We start from the raw sequence: 22,599 nt of genomic DNA, 5'->3' as shown, positions 1-22,599 counted from the left end.
GAAAACAACCGATTCCGACTCTATCGGTTGATGCATTTGAGCTGGAATTCATGCTGGAAGTCCGAACCGGTTCCGGACTAGTTTGACTGGGTCGAGGAATAACCGCTGTCAATTCTGTCGAACTCAGCCACAAAAAAAACATGACGACAGTAGCGCACCAGGTTTGGATATCCCAACTACCTTCGAAACCGTTAGAGATTTTACACAAGTTGAATGCTGAAGATGGACGTCTGTTCTCTGTGCCACAGTGATCACCTTCCATACAAAAGTCGGACAAAATCTCAAAAGTGGCCCGAATTTGATGAAAACTTCACATTAAGGTAATTTTGTAACGCTGAATTGATATTAGATGTTTATTTTTTGTTTTTTTATTGCCTCAAGATTTTGACACGTTGGGTGGCACGAAAGTTCTACATTTACGAATATAAAGTGTATTATATCCGAAAATTCCTCTTCAAAAAATAAGGTGTGGTGAATTATTTAGCAGAATACACATTTTATCAATTGTTGATAATGATAAGACACATCTATAAAGGCTACCATGCTACAAAAAAGTACACCCACTTTGAACATTATAACTTTAATTGATTGCACGATTTATTATATGTTCTTCATGTCTGAACGAAAAGAAAGGCTTGTATCGACTAAATCGAACTGCAACTATAATTCCAGCAAATAACCTTTCTAATGAAACTAGTTCGACCCTAATCGGAATCTTAACTAAAAAGATATATTCATTCGAATAACTTAGGTTTGAAAAGTTTTTCTCGGAATTCATCATCTATTTAATCTTTGAAGTTCTATAAAAATGGAACTTTCGTCCTCAGGACTTAATATTTTGAGAAGACTCTATTGAGATATCTGACGTTTAAAATACGCACACTGAGATCTCGCATTTTTATACTACCACCCTCCCCTTAAGCCCACCTGGTCAGCGTGGCAAGCAGAAAGTTATCAAAAGTTGCCCAGTTAAGCTCAGCCGAACTGGAACCAGCCAGAACTCCAGTTCATTTCCGGTTGAACTTTACTGGGTGAGCAAAGCGAAATTGATGCTGGCAGAGTTTCTGCGAGCATTTTGCGCGATTTGTGCGAGAATTCTGGCAACGAGTTCGCTCAAATTCAACAACCGTTTCTGACAGAAGCGGTTAAACCAACCGATGCTGCTCACTTTTATCCAGAATCCAGTCAGAAATGTACGGCCAAGATCTCTGCACGCTTCCTGCCACATCTTTGTCAGATGTTTGGCTCGATTCGTGCTAAATTCTACCAGGTAGAAATTGTCAGGATCTTTGCACAGTTTATGTCCGAGTTATGCCAGGGTTTAGCTCGGTTCCTGTCAAAATTTGCCAGAAAACGCGAGCGAAACCGAGTTCGCCCTCCCACTGAGACGCCCAAAAAATTGTTTCAAAATCGTTCAAAACGGGTCCAACGATGGACGTTTGTTGAACGGTTATTTGGACGTCGTCCAAATTGGTCCAACGAACGTCCTTCATTGGACGATTTTGAAACCAACCGTTCTTAGAGGGCTAGCTCAACTAACTCGACAGGATACGCGCAGAAATCTGACAGGGCTGCCAAACCAAGACTTACAGAAATCTAGCAGAGCGGTCTCTGCCAGAAATTTTGGTCACTGGGCAGAAGCGGTTTGATTTCCTCCCTATTCTCCGTGTAAACGATTTGTTTTCCTCCCAATTCAAACGTCAAAACGGTGAACTATCAACGCAGCTGTATAATTAAGTCAATTCAACCTGTTTAGAAACAGCGCCCGATGCGCCCCAGTTAAGCTCAGCCGGAAATGAACCGGAATTCTGGCTGGTTCCAGTTCGTATTCCGGCTCCAGTGACAACCGATTCTAGTTAGAATCGGTTGTGTCACTGGAGCCCGTATACGAACTGGAACCAGCCAGAATTCCAGTTCATTTCCGGTTGAACTTTACTGGGCCGGTGAGATGGCATGATAAGTAATTTGTCATCGAGTATACTGCAGACTGATGCACTATTACCCGGTCAAACCATTCGGAATTTGATTCGGAATCCTGAATGGAGTCAGTATGGATTCCAAATCAAATGCAACAACCGATTCTGAGTCGGAATCGGTTATTGCATTTGATTTGGAATCCATACTGACTCCATTCAGAAATCCGAACCGGTTCCGGAATGAGTTTAACTGGGTATTTCCAATACAGGTCGGACTCGATTATCCGGGGATTTGAAAAAAATCTCACCCCGGATAATCGAATCACCCGGATAATCGAATCAAACTTTTTTTTGCGTTATTTCATGAATTTAAGCTTCATTCGTGGAGAAATTGGAAATAAAATGACCATGGCAAATTTTCCTATTATGGTAAATGTAAATGTACCTATTTTGGCCCTAATCGATTTTTCAGACTTTCAGGGTGTGATTTGTATTTTCAGTTGGTTTTCATTTATTATTCATATTGGTAACGACTTAACGATATGTTTATAGCTATTTGTACAAGAATTCTAAGATAAACTTTTTAATAAGGTGTGTCTTTTGCAATACAAGTCAAACTCGGTTACCCAGGGCTTAGATTTTCCGAGGTAAATGATTCGATTACTCGAATACCACAAAAATAAAGTCAGTAAGTAAACTGGGGGTCGTCTGTTTCTTAGCTCCAGTTTAATTTACAGGGAGTGTCACATAGCACAGTCATTCTAATTAGAAGAGTGCGTATTTCGCACCCACAGAGAGATCCTTGTCCTTGTCCTTGTAGCATCATTTAGTTGACCAATACTGGATTGTCAGGTAATAACTATACGCGTGTAGTCTTCGCAAACTGGCCCACTCATACTTGTCACTAGCGAAGGACTACCAGGTTCCCGGGCGCCTCAGCGAGAAGTACTGCTGCGCCCTCTTTACAAAGCCTATCATCCATCTTTGCTTGAGCTACCCTAGAATTGAAATCACCTCCAGTAACGGCCGGGTCTCTTTTCAGAATCTCGTTAACCGTTTCTTGACCAACTTTTTCTACCGCGTATAGGGTCCCAAAATTATTTTGCATTAAAACTGTTGGCGTCAAGAAACACGAAAAACCTGGTTTAAGAAAGATAGGTGCTTCTTTTGCAGCTGCTCAATATTTACCTTCCGATCTAGTGCAATTGCATAAAATAGGTAATTGAGGGCAATCTAAATTAGAAAGTGGGTAGGGAAAGTTATGAAACTTAGAGCCATAGTACTCAAGTGAGAGCAAGGATGTGAAGTAAACAGATCGGAAAACTAGAAGTGGCAGGGTCATTAGAACAGGCTTAATATCGTGCCTTCTGATAATGAGGGTCGAGCTTAGGCAGAATAACTACGAATCACTCGAGTTCACTATCATGTGTCCTTGATAAAGGTAGACGTATCTATCTTTACCGTGACAACCGGCCGGTTGTCACGGTAAAGATAGATACGTCTACCTTTATCAAGGACACATGATAGTGAACTCGAGTGATTCGTAGTTATTCTGCCTAAGCTCGACCCTCATTATCAGAAGGCAAAAATTAAGCCCGCACGATATTAAGCCTGTTCTAATGACCCTGCCACTTCTAGTTTTCCACATCCTTGCTCTCACTTGAGTACTATGGCTCTAAGTTTCATAACTTTCCCTACCCAGTAATCTCTAGCTAATTGAATGTTGTTAAAACGTAAAAAAGAAAATGTGACTAACATAGTCGAAATAAAAAAGGGAAAAAAGTAAATTAGAAAGTTTTAGCAGTTTTCAATAATATTCCCAGGCTAAGAAAATACTCCAAAATGTCATTTTAGCCATTAACAGAAACTATTCCTGGCAGCACTGCTTCAGCGGAACCCAATCAGATTAATTGTAATAACTTCTGTTCTAATGCTAATATTTATAACTTTTAGTGCTCAAATGAAAGATCTTAGTCGCAGTTATTAGCCTTACTTGACGTTGTGTAAACCAAAAGTTATAGTCATATAGAAACATGGTTGTTCATCAACCAGAAGGGCACGAACGGGTTAAAGATTCTATTGGAATTCTGAGCAGAAATCACTTATTGAAGGGGATAATGGGAGAAGAGCAATATTGTTTGTGTCAAAGTCCACTGGAACTCAAAGCAGGATATTCATCAGAACATTACACCGGATTCCAATGATAATAGGACCATGATTCTGTCAGTATCTGGAATAAAGCATAATCTTCAGCGGAATTCTATCTTGAGAAAGATTCTCTCTAGATTTTCTCTAGAACCCTGCATCAAAATTTAGAGAAAAAACCATAGAAATACGGATAAATATTGAATCGAAGTTCTGAAATAGATTCCATTGGGATGCTAAGAAAACTTCGATCAGAATCTTGAAAAGTATCCCAAACAGAATCCTGAGAAGCATGTCATCATTATCCCAAGAGATAGCCAGAAACCGACCGAGCAATGTAGGTATAATGACGTTTTATGTGGCCTACAGTAACCGATGTATTACGAGAAAAATGTACTTTTAGTGTAAAATTAAAAAGTTGCATATTTGGCAATATTGGCATTAAAAACTTTTCATTTTTTTGGAATCCCTAAACAAACCTTAAAAAAAATATCTCGCTGATTGATTCTAGTGCAAACAGTACCAGAGATATAATCCGAAGAAAAACATTTTTTTAAAAAATTTGTTGAAATTAACCGTTCTGTGTCCAACAAAAAAACACCTATAACAGGCCAACGAGGGTACCAGGGTACCCACAAATTAAAATGCTAATAACTATGGCTTCCTTAAACCGAATTTGACACTTTTAGATGTTTTAGATTCAGGAACTCGTCCACTTTTGGATTCTGTAACATTGAAGCCAATGAATGAATCTGGTTCTTGGTAATCAGGATTTTCCGGAGTAATGTTCCAGTACTAGGGTATGATTTGTAAATTTAAATAATGCCCTAGCAAAATGAGTATCAAAACTCTTCAAATTGTCTCGGAAGTCTGTTATTTATTGTTACGGGACCCTATGGTAGTTTGAAAAATGGAATTGGAATGGAATGGCCATTCACGGCCTTACGGGAGCCTGCTCCGGAATGTCTGTTTCGGGGTGAAATCACCAAATGGTTCCAATACCACGAGGTACAGCCTATTGATGCTATGCCAAGAATTTTGATACCCACATTGCTAGTATTCCATTGAAATTCACAAATAGTTTCCAACCACTGGAACATGCTTCCGGACATCCGGATTTATTTTTACGAAGTCTAAAAGTGGATGAGTTCTTGAATTCAAAACACCCAAAAGTATCAAAATCGGTTGAAAATTACCTTAGTTATTGGCATTTCAGTTTTGGGGGTATCCGGGTATCCACGTCGGCCTGTGACATAGTAAAAAATTCAGGAGCCTCTCCTCACTCCCTTCTTACTGTATCAAAAACATAATTATCCCCAAAAGCTTGACTTAGTGAAGTTCTAAGATGTCACAAAGTTTCAATTTCCAGCTACGGATAAAACATCGGAATATCATTATTTGTAACCTAAAAAGGTATCCGGGTACCGCGTCGGACACATAACGGTTAAGAGTGTTCCCATGGACTGAGGGGCTGTTTGAACGACACAACAATTTGGGTTATTATATATTATCTCTAAATGAACAATTTCTTCAAAACTGGTTCTAATCCATGATGGTCGATTCCAAGTTTTGTTTTTTTAGATCACTTTGCACTGAATAACTCATATATAAACTATTTTTGAGGTAGGTTAAAATTTGAGAGGAGGTTAACCTTATACCCCCCAATTGCCCGAAAAAAACGTTCTATTGACTGCAATGATCGAATTAGCACTATAATAAGACAATAGTTGAAATTTGATTTTTTTTCAAAACACCCGGATAATCGAATTATTTTCCCCGGATAATCGAATCACGGATAATCGAATCCCCGGATAATCGAGTCCGACCTGTACCTCATTGACAAATTCTAGCCAAACATGTCAAATGGTCCAGAGTGCAAATGGCAGTTTCTCTTTGTTTACTTTTCGATATATTCTGAAACAATATTGAAAAGTTTTAAGATGACGCCGTAATAATCGAAAGAGAAAGTAAACAGAGACTCTCATTTGCACTTAGGACTATTTGACATGTGTGTCGAGAAATGTTGCATACGGATATCATTACAGTGAAAATCCGTTTTTATCAGCCCCTAATTTTGTCAGCTTTTCGAACCGATTTCGTCAACCAGCCAGGGTTAAGAGGCTATCTATACGGACTAATGTTGAATATTTGAACAGCTTCGGCACAGAGAACAGACGTCCATCTTCAGCATTCAACTTGTGTAAAATCTCTAACGGTTTCGAAGGTAGTTGGTATATCCAAACCAGGTGCGCTACTGTCGTCATGTTTTTTGTGGCTGAGTTCGACTGAATTGACAGCGGCTATTTCTCTACCCAGTCAAACTAGTCCAGAACCGGTTCGGACTTCCAGCATGAATTCCAGCTCAAATGCATCAACCGATAGAGTCGGAATCGGTTGTTTTCTTTGAGCAAGATTCCATACTGAATCCATTCAGGATTTCGAAAGGGTTCCGGAATGGATTTGACGCATAGTTGGGATAGGTTGGTGTGGCGGTGCTAGTGTTGATCGTATATTGATTCAAATGTTTACACACGTTTTTTAAATATTTTTGTTCGATCATGGATGTCTGTTCTCTGTGGCTTCGGTTTATAAAAGAAAATAAATATGTTTTGTCATTTCCCCCATTTTGTCAACCAAATATACACCTAAGGGGCTGGATAAAAACGGGTCTTCGCTGTATTTGGATTCTGAAATCCATTGAAAATATTTTTTAATTTTTTTTCGCATCTGTTCAGTACCTTTTACTGAAATATGGGTATATTACATTGGAAGATAATAAATATTTCCGTGCTCTCATCATGCTGCTCACTCGTAATGTTGTCGACTACTAATTTGCCTTATTATTCCTGTTCTAGTGTTAATATACCAGGTCACAGGTTAATATAGGATTGTTTTGTTTAATAATTAGAAAAAAAATAAAATTTTAATATATTATAATTGAGCGACCGAAAATAAAAGTCATAAGTATAGAACATGCTTCTTAAAACCCGTTTCAAATATAATGTTTCGATTATATCACGCCTAGTTATATATATATGAGGATGGATGTATATATGTATAGAACAATATATAAGTACTTGTATAGATATTCATTTAAATATATACATACTGACTTACAAGTGCATACATAGTTACATACATATACATATTAGGGTGGGGCAAAATGATCGTTTTTTCAGCACAGCACTTTTTTGGTTCCTTTTGGGGTCCCAAACAACTGTGCAAAATTTGGGGTCGATTGGTGTTGACCCGGCGTAGCGCATTGCGTTTGAAATTTGTATGGAGATTAGTATGGGAAAACCTACATTTTTGCATTTTTAATTTTACAGACTACAATTCTTTCTTTAGTATGCAAACAAATAGATAGAAGTGTAGTCCAGGATATGCTGAACAACTTTGCCGAAGGATGTATGGTGTTAGAATATCTCTAAGCCAAGTTATAGCTGTTCAAAGTTCGATACATCGAATTAAATGTCAAAAATCATTTTTATTGCCAACACTGCCGGTGTACCATGGTAATTCATATAGCATTCCAAAATAACATTATATATTTTAGTTTTACCACATTGGTATGTTTGGATGAATTATTCAAAAGCCTTAGCTCAATTTCATGAGCGTAGGTAGTGGAGCAGTAGGGCGTAGTGAGGGGTGAGGGGGATGGGGGGGACTTTAATATGTAGAAATTCGTACTGAAATGTTGTCGAGGTGGAATGTTCAAATGAATTATTTCAAAACAATTACACAATATCCTACGCATAATAGTAACGATGAAATAAAACATAGTGTATCCCTTTACCTTGACTTTTATCAATAGAAGTTACGTTACAGACTGAATCAACTGATGTCGCGTTGATATGTCAGAGGATTATATTTCGGTTTAACCGTTGTGTGTCCGACGCGGTACCCGGGTACCTTTTTAAGTTTCAATTAATTAAATTCCTATGTTTTATCCATAGCTGGAAATTGAAATTTTGTGACATCTTAGAACTTCACTAAGTCAAGCTTTTGGGTTAATAATATTGTTGATATAGTAAGGGTGGGAGTGAGGAGGGGCTCCTGATTTTTTTTACTACGTAACAGGCCGACGTGGGTACCCGGGTACCCACAAAACTAAAATGCTCATAACTAAGGTAATATCCAACCGATTTTGATACTTTTGGCCGTTTTGGATTCAAGAACTCATCCACTTTTGGACTTGGTAAAAATGAATCGGGTTACTCCATTCGGTTCCCGGGAATCCGGGTTTCCGGAAGCAGGTTCCAGTGCGGGGGTACTATTTGCGAACTTCAATGGAATACTAGCAATATGGGCATCAAAATTCATGGAATTGTATCAGTAGGCTGCATCTCGTAGTTTTGGAACCATTTGGTGATTTGACCCCGGAACGGACATTCCGGAGCAGGTTCCTGTGAGGCCGTGAGTGGCCATTCCATTCCAATTCCATTTTTCAAATTGCCATAGGGCCCCGTAACAATAAAAAACAGACCTCCGAGACAATTTGAAGAGTTTTGATACTCATATTGCTAGGACATTATTAAAATTTACAAATCATATCCTAGTACTGGAACATTACTCCGGAAAATCCGGATTACCGAAAACCAGATCCATTATTCCGGTTCTATTGTACAAAATCAAAAAGCAGACGAGTTCCTGAATCCAAAACATCTAAAAGTGTCCAAATCGGTTAAAGGATGCCATAGTTATGAGCATTTCAATTTGTGGGTATCCGGGTACCCTCGTTGGCCTGTTAAAGGTGTTTTTTGTTGGACACATAACTGTTAATACACATTATGATTTGATAGCATGCTCATTTCTATGCTGTTCGATCACGAAGCGTGAAGCTAATTTCTGGATTTCAAAATGAAATCCACCAGATCCCTACAACAATTTTTGCTTCAGGTGATCGAACAGCGTCGAAATGAGCCTCTCATCAAATCATAGTGCCTATTAAACTGAAATATAATCAATGCAATTCTCTGACATATCAACTCGACATCAGTTGATTCAGTCTGTAACGTAACTTCTATTGATAAAAGTCAAGGTAAAGGGATACAGTATGTTTTATTTCATCGTTACTATTATGCGTAGGACATTGTGTAATTGTTTTGAAATAATTCATTTGAACATTCCACCTCGACAACATTTCAGTACGAATTTCTACATATTAAAGTCCCCCCCATCCCCCCTCACCCCTCACTACGCCCTATTGCTCCACTACCTACGCTCATGAAATTGAGCTGAGGCTCTTGAATAATTCATCCAAACATACCAATGTGGTAAAACTAAAATATATAATGTTATTTTGGAATGCTATATGAAATACCATGGTACACCGGCAGTGTTGGCAATAAAAATGATTTTTGACATTTAATTCGATGTATCGAACTTTGAACAGCTATAACTTGGCTTAGAGATATTCTAACACCATACATCCTTCGGCAAAGTTGTTCAGCATATCCTGGACTACACTTCTATCTATTTGTTTGCATACTGAAGGAAGAATTGTAGTCTGTAAAATTAAAAATGCAAAAATGTAGGTTTTCCCATACTAATCTCCATACAAATTTCAAACGCAATGCGCTACGCCGGGTCGACACCAATCGACCCCAAATTTTGCACAGTTGTTTGGGACCCCAAAAGGAACCAAAAAAGTGCTGTGCTCGGTTGATGTGACTATGATTACGTTTTTCCATATAACAATGCCCCACCCTAATACATATGTATATAAATAGATACATGCATACATATATGGATGTATAAGCGTGATATAATCGAAACATTACTGTATTAGAATATAAAAATCGAATATTAATCGGATCGGATAAAAATCGGACTGGGACATTACTTTGTAAGAGTCGAATAAAAAAACCTTCAGCAAAAAACCGGAAAAAATTTCCGATTCTTACCAAGTAGTTTTTGATAGCTGACTTTTAACCTTGAACATCAAGATATACGGATGCTCCTATTTACGATTTATTTATTTTTAAACGATTTTTATACTGGAGGTTCATTCTTGCCGAGTTTTACGGGTGAAAACTTTCTAAGCGATTCTTATGCTGAAGGATTTCTGTCTGATTTTTATGCTTGAAGTTTATTTGCGATTTTTATATTCTAATATGTTTGAAACGGGTTATCCTTGCGACTTTTATTTTCGGTCGCTCAATTAAGTCACAGAGAACAGATACCCAGGTTCGAACAAACAAGTTTAAAATACTTGTTTTGCCATTTGAACAAATATCCGCTTGAACACTACGGCCAGCATGCTGGCATATCCCGATATAATTATGACAGTCACTTGGACATCAGTTGTGTGGTCCAGAACCTCCTCTGGTGGTAACATCACAATTACCTTCACTCAAAAAAAAGTAAACGTTATGCCTATTGATTTTACACATAGATTTTTGCAATTAACGGAGGCATATAGACACTATTTGCTGGTACATAAAACTTATGTGTGTATTTACAAGAAATATTAATCTTACATTCACATTTTATAACTATTAGGCACATAAACTTATGTGTGTGCATACATAGTTTATACAGTTGCCACATAGAAGGTATGTGTGCGCGTGATTACAATAGCATTTCTTCTTCATATGAATTTTAAGCGGTTTGAAGCGAATAGAATTAACGTTTGGATTTTTTTCAGTGTGTGGATATGCACGACCCAGAGAGAACTTAGCCCAATCCCACTGCTCTGTCTTCGATGTTACGTAATATTCGTTATTATATTGTAAATATTGTTTGTTGGCGGGCCATTCATAAACAATGTCTCGCAGAAAAAAAGTCTAAATAATATACTTTCCTACAAGTATATTGCAAATTGTTGTTTTTATTATCCCTACTCCACAAGTACGTCTCAAATTCGTTCTTAGTTTTCAGTTTTTATCTCGGTAATTTATGTTACGCCAAGCTGCACAGTGATCACCTTCCATATAAAAGTCGGACGAAACTTCAAGAGTAGTACGAATTTGATGAAAACTTCACATTGGCGTAATTTTATGGCGCTGAATTCATATGTGATGTTAGTTTTTTATTATACTTTTGCTTCACAATTTTGGCACCCTGGGGGGTTCGAAAATTCAACATTTACGAATATAAAGTGCACTAACACTGAAAATTCATTTTCAAAAAATTTAGCGTGGTGAATTTTTAGCAGAATACACATTTTTTCAATTGTTGATAATGCTGAGAGAATTTTATAAATTATATTACGAACTTTGGATAATCAATCACTACCACGCGACTTTACTTCAGACATTTAATGGAAAATCACCTTTTTTCATAGGGGGCAGAAAGGGGGAGACACATTCATTTTCGGAAAGCACACTAATTTTCAAGTGCCATTAACTACAAGTGATCATTCCGAACTGTTTCAAAAAAGTACAGTCAATTTGAACATTATAATTTTAATTTTATGTACATTTTATTATTTATTCTTCATTTCTTGCCGAGAAAAAAGGCTTGTATCGACTAAATTGAAAGACAAGTATAAGTCCAGTGAATAATCTTTCAAATGAAACCAGTTCGACCTTAATCGGAATCTTAACTAAATATATATTCATTTGAATAATACATTTTTTTCCAGAACTGATCATCTACTTCACCTTTAAAATTATGTAAAAAGTCTATCTATTAGCACCTTGTGTCACATCTTTATGTTTGTTATACATACTAAGAATACCAAATCATGTGATGTGATGACCGGAAGATTTTAGAAGCAACCCCCTCCCCCTCCTCTTCCCTACATACAGGGTAGTCTTATGGAGCCGCTAAACCATATATTCTGAGTAAGCCTAGCAAGGAATGAAAAAGGTGAGCACACAAGTCAGCCTCGCATGGTATGCCAGAAGTGGGGCCTAAGAAAAATGTCCCACATGGGATGCCAGGGGGAGTGACAGATGTATAATAGAGTGGCACGATCGAGAGTGAACCAGGTGATAGGGTGAGCACCCAAGTCAGCCTCACACGGTATGGGTGAGGCGAGCACACAAGTAAGCATAGCAAGGAATGAGTAAGGTAAGCACACAAGTCAGCCTCGCAAGGAACGAAAAAGGTGAGCACAAAAGTCAGCCTCATGTGGGAGTGTTTGAGAGTGAATCAAAGTGCGATTGAGAGAGCACCCAAGTAAGCCTCATACAGGATGTATGAACGCGTGAGTGAGAGTGAATGAGTACATTTAGTACAGCCATCCCCCCAGAAGTAATACCGAGAGGTAGTTCCTGGGAGGAATGATGGCGGAGCCCAATGGAGTTTAGTCGGTATTAATGGCAGCGTCACCATTCGAGCCCGACACGCCCCCAGTACACCCCGTGTGGTAGCTTGGACACCTACCAATAGCACGTGTACTGGGCTAGGACGTAAAGGTCTTCTCCATTGTAAAAAAAAACATATATTCTGATATAATGCAAGTATTATACCAGAAAAGGCGAAATATTCTGCTGTTACTGTGCAGACATTGATAGCCCGTTTTCGCGGTACCAATGCTATTATATAGCACCAGTGCACAAATGTCATGCTATTAGAAAGCTATCATTTTTCGCAATGCGGTTTTGTAACGATTTTTTATGTTTCTTTTTCGATATGATGCACAATACTGTAATCGTAATTGACACCCTTCTAATGCATTGTAATGAATATCCTTATCGGAATTTAGTTCTCACACGATATAAATTTATGATGTTTTATGAAAATTAACTTTAGTAATTCTCGAACAGAGGTACCTTGCCGCGTCCCTCACGACAAGTGCACTGCGTTTGCTGTCTAGGCTATATTGTATATTGTGAGTACTCTCTAAGAGGGCTGCACGAACCGCGAACTCAGGGTCGTTCCGTAGTGTGGGAAATCTTTAGGGATTCTTTATATGGCTTTAAGTGTACAAATGTAACAAAGCGAAAACAAAGGTTACCTTTTATTGTAGTTTATTCCTGGCCTATTAACTATCAGTCTAGTACTAGAGTAGCTTCATTCACGTGCACGTGGTCATCGATGGTGGTAGTGGCGGATGGAGAGGGATCAAGATCGTTCCGCTGCTCGGCTTCTATATGACGGTTCCGCGGTGCTACGGTTGATCGGGAGCTCAGTGAGCTTGACGGGTATGAGTAAGAAACTGACACTTGGCGAAACCTGGCAATCCGGTGAATAAATCTTTGATAATTAACCCTTGCCAGGTGGTCAGTGAAGGTTTTTCCACACTGAGATGTTCCCGTATTAATGGCGTTCACCCCGATGGCGCTTGACGGGACCTGGAACCGGGTGAGGTGGTACCAAACCAAATGGCCATTTTTCCGGTGTTTTCTCACCTCGTCTGACGACTTTACCTTCTGCCCCTTTTTGCTTAGCTGTCGTTACAGCCACTTGCAGCCACCTTTGCACTTTCAACGCGTCTGCACTACTTCGGTCGTCAGACCCTTCTGAAGTCCCCTGTTCTTCCCTGGCCCCTTCTCCCCCTTTCCTGTCACTCCCCATCCTACAGAAGCTGCGATCCTCCCCATCCGGCATCTCCTACCAAATCACTCCCACTAGCCACACTGGCATTACACCTACCTTCCTATCCCTCAGAATGCTTACCATATTTACATTTTAATTTAACTGTTACATTTCATTTCTTCAATTTCTTTATTTATTAATTTAAAAATCTCCAGAACTCATTACAACTTTAGTTCACCACTCATTCTCGCAATTTATTAAAGATACGCCACTGCTGGTATCAACAAACGGACCTTTGAAACCGTTCGGTTACAGTCCCCCATGTTCTGGGGGAAAAAGGAATGCGATATCCATGAGAGCATTTCTTTTTCACCATTATAACGACTCAATATGCTACTATTCGAACCCATCCAAGAGAAATTATCTGATTGAGTACACTTCAAGAACATCTCCATTTTAATATCTTCTTAATGTTCCCACTAAACCGATTACACTGGTCGACAGCCATTTTGGTGCAGGATTGTGATAGTAGTTTTTAGGGTAAATCGTGTGCGCTGAGTTCAAAAATGACCGCCGCGCTCCTGTTTTTGAGATTTCTCCATTAATTTGCTTTTTTTACTAGTCAGTGTTAATTTTTTTTTAAATTTTTCGAATTTACAAATTGCATCAAATCTATTATTAAAAGGTGCTACAAACACCTGACAAATATTTGGAAATCTGGAAAGGCATATTGAAAACCATGCGTGAACAAAAAAAAATGCCACTTTTTTACGAAAATTTGATATTTTGCCAAATTCAACTGCTGCCATTTCAAAAGTTCTGAATGGATTTCGATCAACAATAGCTTTATTGGTAGCTGTAAGCGTCTTCTTTCAGACAAAAGAAGCAAAACAGACGACAATTATCAGAGTTCTGATCAATTAACCCAATTGAAGAAAATCTTCAAAATTAACTCTTTTTGGTATTACTACAGACACGACAAAAACTTCGGAAAATCTATTGAAAATAAATGTCTTTTTATAGACTACGATGCTCTGGATATAAATTAAAAGTCAAAGTAGTTTTATGATCACATTTTAACATAACCCAAAAATATTTTATTTTGTAATAGTTGTACAAGGCCCCTGCTGGGCGACTATTTTTTCCTAGCCAACATCTGCCTTTGTTAAAATCAAAACAACCCAATGCAATAGCATGGGCGATATGGGCCTAGAAGCAGCTAGGCTCATCATAAGTTGACTACTGTCGAAGTCTGTATATCTACATGGCGGATGACAAGAATGACACTCCCCCCCTCCTGAGTTATACATTAAACAAAACACGTGCTTGAAGAGTTAGAAATAGACAGCAAGTTTTGCACCTCACCTCATTACGATCAAAGGCGTTTGGCAGTTCAGCTCTATAGTTCTTGGTGTTTCATTTGTGATACCGTTTGAGTTTGTTGCCTGCATATTTCTTGGGATGTGCAATCAAGAAGTAAATGCGAAGAGGTATTTATACATTGTATTTATTCAGTACTTTATGCCTAGCACACTGGAACAGAATGGATTCAATGAGAAATATGGCGGCTTCACGTAGACAGTGTAAGAATGATTCAAATCATGGGATACTGGCCGACAGTGTATCAAGCAAAAATATAGGTCATTCTAGAATGCACTTATGTATATCTAAAATGAAAATAACGGTACGCAAATATCTGCATTTTTTCAGATAGCCAGGCTGCCTCAACGCATTAAGGGCACATGTCGTTCAAAACTAGTACATTCCCATTCTCGCACTCCGACAATTGGCGGAGAAAAACAATGTTAATTTATACTGGGTTCCAGGACATAGTGGCGTTGCAGGGAACGAAAAAGTCGATGAGCTAGCAAGAAGAGGGTCTTCCACTAATTTTTTCGGCCCAGAACCATTCTGTGGAGTCTCACCGAGTGCCCTCAATCTGCAACTATAAAGAACAGTTGGAGTACGACAATCAATCAAGAATCAGAATATATTAGCTTAAATGGCACGTTCCCCGTATGTAGTCGGGGATTTGTGACTTGCCGTGTGTTTTCATCATTTCCTGAGCGGAAGGAAAGGACAAGGAAGTGTGGGGAAGTAGAATTGGAATAGTGGGAAAAATAACAGCACAAAACAAAAATAAACAACAGGTAAGTTAAACTCACAAGGAGTTCAACTTGCCTGCGAATAAGCCTAAAGCTCTTTACCACATTGGATAAGAAACTTTAGTATGTCTCTGAGTTTCAGTCGTTCAAACATGGTTTCGTCTATATAAGGACGGCCGAAGACTCGAAATCGCAATTGCGCTACCGCTGGACAGTTGCATATCAGATGATATGAGGTTCCGTAGTCGGTTCACAAAGATCACACGAAAAAGACTCAGCGCACTGAATAGTTGCCATGTGATAATTGAGTTTGCAGTTGCCATGTGATAATTGAGTTTGCAGTGGCCGGTTATCCAAAGCTTTCAGAAGAAAAGAACTTAAGCTGATAGGCCTAAAACTCTTGCCTTCTTCATAGCTTGAGCGCCCCCCTTTGGGAATAAATCTAACAGTTATTTCTCGCCATGCTTTCGGGATATACCCGGTAGCAAGACTGGAAAGCAATATCTTTGTCAAGACATGTTTGAGAATATCAAATCCCTTTTGCAGTTGCACGGGAAGTATCTTTTCCGGGTGATTTGTATGGGGCAAAGCTGTCAACTGCCCACTTGACCGATTCAGTGGAAACCAATGTGCGTGCTAACGCCCACGAGTCCGAATCACCAGAATGAGATCTGTGAACATTGTTCAACTCCGGATCGATACAACCTGGAAAGTGTGTGTCGAAGAAACAATTAAGAACATCTTTTTCGTCCGTCACATAAACACCATCTCTGGTTTTTAAAGAGTTCATCTAAAAATCATTCGATTTCGAGAGAATTTTATTTACCCTGCTAGCCTCGTTCAGACTAGAGACATTAGTGCATAGGCTTTGCCAGCCAGCCCGTTCTGCAGATCTAAGACATTTCTTATATGCACTACGAGCTGACCTGAAAGCCCTGGAGTCATCACGCTGACGCCGGTTTCAAGCTCTTCTCAAAACTTTCTTCATTCTTTCAAGCTCAGCCCTCCACCAAGGGGTTCCCCTAGTCGATTTAATAGTACGAAGTGGACAAGCTTCTTCGTAGGATGCTAATATGAACGAGTTTGTCGTATCCACGTCATCTAAGTTGTCTAGTTGACTAATTGTTGGAAAATATCCATGAAATTCAGTCGCCAAGTTTTCTAAAAAGAGGTCCATCAAAATGATCGAAAAATATATATTTATGATCGGATAGAGACGGTTCAGTTTCATTTGGAACCTGCCAATTTCCCAGCTCATGCAAAATTCTTTTAGAGCAAAGTGTTATGTCTAACACCTCCTCCCTCACAGACCTCGCAAAAGTTGGTCGGTTTCCCACATTCAGAATATGTAGATTAGTACTACTTATGTACTCCATCAGTTCAGAGCCTCTCAGATTGATGTCTGAGCTGCCCCAAATGATGTGATGAGCATTCGCATCATTGCCGATAATGAGCGGAAGCCCATTTCTGCTACAATATGATACAACGCTTTTAAAATCATCAGAAGCAGATGACTCGTTATGCGGTAGATATGCTGAACAATATATATAAATATTTTTTGTCTACGTTTCCGACAGTCAGTGTAACTGTGACAACACAGATATCGCAAGTTGTGAGCTCCGATATGAGACACGCGTCAATAGCCTTTCGCAAGAATGCTAGCACGAGGCATTTCACGTGGGTTAGTCATGCCTGTTTTGTTGTAAGCAATGAAGGCAGTGTTAAGTAACTTTCCAAAATAGAAGTTTCCTTTATAGAAATACTGTTCTTGAACCATTGCTATGGAAGTTTTACCTACCTGCATGAGTCGAGATAAATTCATAGTTGCTGTACGTTTATGCTGGAGATTGATTTGTGCTATTCTAACCATTGTTGATTAGAGAACTGTACATTTCATTTCCAACATAAATTGTACAGGGTCTTCCACTATTTTTTTCGGCCCAGAACAGAACTACCTAGCGGACACTGTCCTAGTAAATATCATCTTAAGAAATTTGGTAAGCTTACAAACGATACATGCCGCGTCTGCGGATCTGAAAGTGAAACATCTGCTCTGCGAATGCAGTGCATCGAAGTCTATAAAAAAAAACATTTATTTTTAATAGATTTTCTGAAGTTTTTGTCGTGTTTGTAGTAATACTAAAACGCGTTGATTTTAAAGATTTTTGTCGTGACTAACGACTTACCTTTCAATATAGGGGCCCCTTTTCAAAATTTCGGAAGAAAAATGATCTAAGGTTTTGAACGCTTATATCTTTTGGTGTACTGAATGGATTTAATCAATTTCTTCGGTATTTTGTCGAAAATATTTGTACCAACGTTGTATTGAATTATGGAATATGTAGGGCATTCACTATCAATGGAATAGTGTTTTCACACATCTTTCGAAAACGACTCGGAAAAGTGAAAATTTTCAGCCCATCCCGCACAGAGCCGTTAATATGGTGCACCAACCGAACCATAAAATGATGAAAAGTTTTAAATATAGGTCCACTGCATGTTTGTTGCTATGATTATTCGAATTGGGTTGCTTGACGAGAGTAGTTGGTGGGGGAAAGCCGGCGTATTCGTTTTGGTTAAGCCATTAGAAACCGGACGGAAAGGAAAGGCTCATGCAAGGCACGAGAACGAGCGAGAAAGCGATGCTAGTGCATATTAGCGAAAGCGTTACGTACATTTTGAACCTTAATAACTTTCTTTCTACTAAACGGATTGCTCGTCTTGTTTCATAAATCGGATAGAAAACGTTCGACGCTTGCTACCGATACGTTGTTTGCTATATAAAATTTGTTTATATTTGCTTTTCTCAAAGCCAGACGTGTGTAAGACGCAGTGCATCTCATGCAGTGAGAAGAAGAAAAACATTGGTGGAGGTGGTGGCGGTGAGAAGGCCAAAAAGCCAAAGGCTGCTGCTAAAAAACGCAGTCACTAAAAGGCGGTAGCAACTGCCACTAAAAATGCCACCAAACATCGAAGGCTGCAGCGAACAAGACGAAGACTCCAAAGCCAAAGAAGCTCGCCAAACCTGCCAAGAAAGCTGCCCGAAGAAGATAAGTAAATGCACGCGTCTCTAATGTTGACAACAGTCCTTTTCAGGACTAACAAAATACTTGTAAAGAATTAGTGGTGCTTATTTTTCGTTAGCGCTGTTAATTGTGGATGGATTTGTGTCATAGTTGTATGCAAACCGTCCTTAGGATGAATATATAATGGAAAAAGAATTTTATTAGGAAGTTCTTTTATTAATTTGTATAATTAAAAATAATTATCATATAAGAAAATTGTGAATGTGACAACTCTGCCACTAAGCGAAAGCTACACCAAAACGAATGATGAAAATATTTTCATTTATCGCACAAAAGGATGGCCTTCTATCAGCACCGAAAAGTTAATAAAAGGGATTCGCTTCAGGCAAAGCGTGTATGAGCTGCGAATGTTCATATGTGTGTACGCAGTAGAATCAAATCGTCGGCAAGTTTTGAATTGTTTCAAAAGATTCTTGTCTTGTATCACCATAGTTATCCACAAACCGTCCTTATTAGGACGAATGTATAATGGAAAAAGAATTTCATTAGAAAGTTTCTTTTATTAACTAGTATTAAGTTTGCGCTTGTTAATTCTGTACTTTTACCAGTGAACCAAAGGAAAATATTTTTTTCAAATTAAACTGCAAATCCGAAGGTTTTTGCAAATCCTTCCAAGAAAATCAGTGAATGTGACAACTCTACAACTAATCGAAAGCTACACCGAAACGAATGATGAAAATATTTTTATTTATCGCACAAAAGGATGGCCTTCCATCTGCACCGAAAGGTTAATAAAAGGGATAGCCTTGATGCAAAGCTTGCTCATTCGGTATGAGCTGCGAAAGGTGAATGTTCGTATTTGTGTACGCAGTAGAAACAAATCGTCGGCAAGGTTTGAATCGTTTCAAAAGATTCTTGTCTTGTATCACCATAGTTATATACAAACCGTCCTTGTTAGGACGAATGCACAATGGAAAAGATGGGTTGGTAATGTCTATGACATAACAGGGGTGTCGTGACCACAGTTCGAAGTTATTTCAAATCTTGCAAAGCATAAATTGACATAATTTCAACGATTGTTCCTATATGAAATGAAATGACAAATTTTCAGGTTAACACGGCAATAACATTGCAATTTATAGAACAAGTTGTCATCTCTTCCAAACCACTTAACCCTCTGCTGCCAACCCCGTGGTTTTGCGGGGTTAAGGAGAATCATTGTAAAATGTCCAATACACGATTTTATGTTGTTACCTCCACTAAAACCACTTCAAAACACTCCCACCTGTCATACAAGTACATTGTCTGCTTGTTGAAATCATATCAAATTATTGACCTGTATTCAATGCGGAGAACTCGGTAATGAAATTGTTTTACTGAATAGATTAACGAACGGAATCCCCAGGAAAATTTCGCTGAGCCCGGTGAATCGAACTTAATGCGTAAAATTTAGCCATTTGAAAGAGATAGGGTAATTTGGGGAGAGATGCCGCACATTTCTTAAAATCAATCCTGCATCGAAGTTAACCATTCAATATTTGATAAAATCATTTTGATCAATTGCGAAGTTTCGAAAATACTGTGAAATGGTTTTTTCATGAAAAAAAATTCATCAAATTTCTATGAACATTTTTAAATAAAAAGGGGATTGCGGGAGAGATGCCGCATCATGCTCACAAACTGAAAAATGGTGAACAAAAGTATTTTTAGCTATCATTGATGTTTTTGTGATTAGGGGTCTTCAGCTGAGTTTCATGAAGTTTGATTACACCTATAAATCGGCCAGCACCTTCATTTTTCTTAAGAGGGTAATACCATTTCTAGAAACATTTTTTTATTCAACATTTTAAAAATATTTTATTTTTGTAACCTTGTGTAACGGTTTAGTTGGAGTAACTTAATTAAGGGTACTGTTTATTTATATGTTTGTACGAGCAATATATTGGTAGGGGTTCTTTAAAAGCAGTTTTTAGTTGTTTCTTCCAACAATGTATTTATATAACTTTGGTTTGTTCTTGAAAGATTCATTTTAAAAGCATCAATTCGTCGAAATTTTCATTTTTATTCCAAGATTGACATCACTACAAATCAATGCGTTTACTAAAATTAGTGCCTGAAACTTTAAAGAATTAACCGAAGTAACTAATACTTAGATACATATCGCCCGTTCAAATATATAAATAAATAGACTCATATTGCTATATGCCACTGTTTTAGGTCCGTTTAGGTTGTGTATATACCTTATTAATAATCTATACCTGACGCAAATGATCATTTAATGACATTTCGAAGTGAAAAAATTACATTTTAGCTACGTATCCTCCGCCATCGAGTGCGGCATCTCACCCGCAATTTTGATGCGGCATCTCTCCCAATTGTATGGGAGAGATGCCGCACGACGACATTTTCCTCTGAAATTATGGATGACCGTGCTCATGGTCAGAATGCCTTCTAAAAGGTCCCAGCTACTCAACCGATACATGATTTACCAAAAAAAAAATCGAACAATTTAAAAAAACGAAAATTTTAATGTGGTACTGAAAAACTTTCGACACTCCGTGATGCAACTGGACGCACATAATCATTAATAAAAAATTTGTAAGCTAATAATAAGGATTATTTTACATCTCCAGTGTTGTAATTCTTCAAAAGACAAACTCACAATATCATATTACCGTGTAAAAGTGACCCTATATACAATATAGAAAGTGCGACATCTCTCCTGACGCGGCATCTCTCCCGAAATTACCCTACAAGCAGAATTTTAAGAATATGATCGTCGCGGTTATGTCCCGGACATTACCCGCCCCTAGTTTTTCGCTAAGCGTGTTCATTTCTGTACGCTAGGAAAAAGATTCCGATGGTTGTTTCGAGAGATTTTAACATTGATATTTCAAAGCAAGAAAATATGAAATTTGTTCATTTCATGAATCAATCTCTCAACGGGCTTAGAATCCGGCGCATCCCCTATCAACGCAGACACCAACAACAAAGGTTCTTTTCAGAACCACCATAATTATTATAAAGAATAACTTGAAACATTGCCACATATTTCATTGAGTATCATTCGATTTGAATTACAAGTCGAACGAGTAGTCACGACACTCCGGTTATGTCCTAGACATTACCCACCCATCTTTTTTCAATTGGGTAAATTCATCAGAGCTCTGACAATTTTTGTCTGTTTAGCTTGAACTTTTTTTTGTCTGAAAGAAGACGTTTACAGCTACAAATATAGTATAATAGAAAAAGAATTTAATTAGAAAGTTTCTTTTATTAACTAGTATTAAGTTTGCGCTTGTTAATTCTGTACTTTTGCCAGTGAATCATAAGAAAATATTTTTTCAAAGAAGTCGCTTACAGCTACAAATATAGCTATTGTTGATTGAAATCCATTAAGAACTTTTGAAATGGCAACATTTTGAATTTTGCAAAATGTCAAATTTTCGTAAAAAGTGGCATTTTTTTGTTTACGCATGTTTTTTTCGAATTTGATAGTATTCAATATGCCTTTCCAGATTTCCAAATATTTGTTAGGTGTTTGTAGCACTTTTTAATAATAGATTTGATACAGTTTGTAAATTCGAAAAATTGAGAAAAAAATTAATGGAGAAATCTCAAAAACAGGAGCACAGCGATAAAAACTATGATCATTTTTGAACTCAGCGCATCCGATTTACCCTAAAAACTACTATCAAAACCCTGCACCAAATTTTTTTTTGATTTTGTAGACCAGTGTTACACTTCCAAATATCGAGAACTTCTACCATTCCCCGTTCAATCAACATTCACTGAACAAATTCACTATTATCCTCAGTGGAGCAAAGCCGCGTCTATCTCCATCTCCAGTTATCTGCCTCGTAGGTATGCCTAACTTTATAAATGATATTGCGAAACTAATCATATGGGTTGTTTATTTCCGCGGTCGGCTTACTGACTAAATGCAAGTCTACGTCACATTTGACTGCCATGTTCCCT

The 22,599-nt window shown here is 38.1% G+C and overlaps 1 protein-coding gene across 6 annotated transcripts in view; it reads right to left on the bottom strand.

Annotated features, from left to right (window-relative positions):
- LOC131682785 (E3 ubiquitin-protein ligase TRIM37-like) overlaps positions 1-22,599 on the bottom strand; it is a 256,669-nt gene that overhangs the window by 1,157 nt on the left and 232,913 nt on the right. The gene's annotated exons all lie outside the window — the stretch shown is intronic.

Source organism: Topomyia yanbarensis, chromosome 2 (assembly GCF_030247195.1).
Source record: "Topomyia yanbarensis strain Yona2022 chromosome 2, ASM3024719v1, whole genome shotgun sequence".
Taxonomy (NCBI): Eukaryota; Metazoa; Arthropoda; class Insecta; order Diptera; family Culicidae; genus Topomyia; species Topomyia yanbarensis.
This window is presented reverse-complemented; position numbering and strand designations above follow the sequence as displayed.